The sequence below is a fragment of the Volvox carteri genome, assembly GCF_000143455.1.
Source record: "Volvox carteri f. nagariensis unplaced genomic scaffold VOLCAscaffold_144, whole genome shotgun sequence".
NCBI classification, from domain to species: Eukaryota; Viridiplantae; Chlorophyta; class Chlorophyceae; order Chlamydomonadales; family Volvocaceae; genus Volvox; species Volvox carteri.
In genome coordinates this window covers 1-1,557 of record NW_003307687.1, presented here as the reverse complement: position 1 = coordinate 1,557, position 1,557 = coordinate 1, and positions in this window count along the sequence as shown.

Genomic DNA, 1,557 nt, shown 5'->3' with positions numbered 1-1,557 from the left:
ATATGGCATATGCTTGCAGATCGCATATGGCATATGCTTGCAGATCGCATATGGCATATGCTTGCAGGTTGCATATGCTTGCAGATCGCATATGCTTGCAGATCGCATATGCTTGCATATGAGATCGCATATGCTTGCAGGTCTCATAAGCTTGCATATGAGATCGCATATATATAACATTAAAACATATTGCACCTTGCATATTGCATATTGCATATTGCATATTGCATATCGCATATCGCATATCGCATATCACAGCATATCGCAGCATATCACATATCGCTGCATATCGCATATCGCTGCATATCACATATCGCTGCATATTGCATATCGCTGCATACATATCGCATATCGCTGCATACACATACATATCGCATATCGCTGCATACATATCGCTTATCGCTGCATACATATCGCATATCGCTGCATACATATGGCATATCGCACATCGCTGCATATCGCATAGCATATCGTTGCATACATATATCGCATATCATTGCATATCGCATATCGCTGCATATCGCATATTACATATCGCACATATGCATATATGCATATATGAAACATAAAACATAATTTTGCTCCGGATCGAACCGGCGACCTTCCGTTCTTTTCGGCGCTGTCTTAAGCGCGTACGGCAAGCTCCCGGCCCGGAATTTCCAAAACGCTCCAGACAGACAACCGGACAGCAGACGGACAGCGGACGGACAGCGAACAGCGAACTCGGCATAGGCCTCCGCTCATAACATATGAGCTACGGCGACGAGGCGCGGTCCCTGCGGTCCCGAGGGGGCCGTAGCTCTCGTCCGGGTCCGAGTCCAGATACGTTCGGGTGCATCCGGACGTTCGGGTGCATCCGGATTGCAAATGCTTGCGTATTGCAAATGCTTGCATATGCAATATCCTTGCATATGTTTGCAGATCGCATCTGCTTGCAGATTGCATATGCTTGCAAATCGCATATGCTTGCAAATGGCGCATGCTTGGCATATACCTGGAAGTATAGTTCCCCTTGACGGGAAGATGGGTAGCACACCCCTTTTGTAGTTATATAGTTGTGTAGTTTTGTAATTTTATAGGTCTATAGTTCTATAGTTCTATAGTTCTATAGTTCTATAGTTGTATAGTTGTATAGTTCTATAGTTCTATAGTTCTATAGTTCTATAGTTCTATAGTTCTATAGTTCTATAGTTCTATAGTTCTATAGTTCTAAAATTTTATAGGCATATAGTTGTATAGTTGTATAGTTCTATAGGGATATAGTTTTATAGTTTTATAGGTCTATATTATATATATAGGAGTCGAACCTGCTGTCCAGCCAAAGGAGTTGAAGTAAAACGTAGGAGTCGGACCTGCTGTCCAGCATACGAAAGAAATATGTAGGAGTCGAACCTGCTGTCCAGCATACGGAAGAAAGGAGTTGCAGCAATACGTAGGAGTCGAACCTGTCGTACAGCCAGGGACGGGGCGTGGGTAGGGATGGTTTGTCGTGTTTGTTTAGTTGTGATTTAGGTCGTGTGTGAAAACCATCGCAGGATTCGAACCTGCTACCCGTAC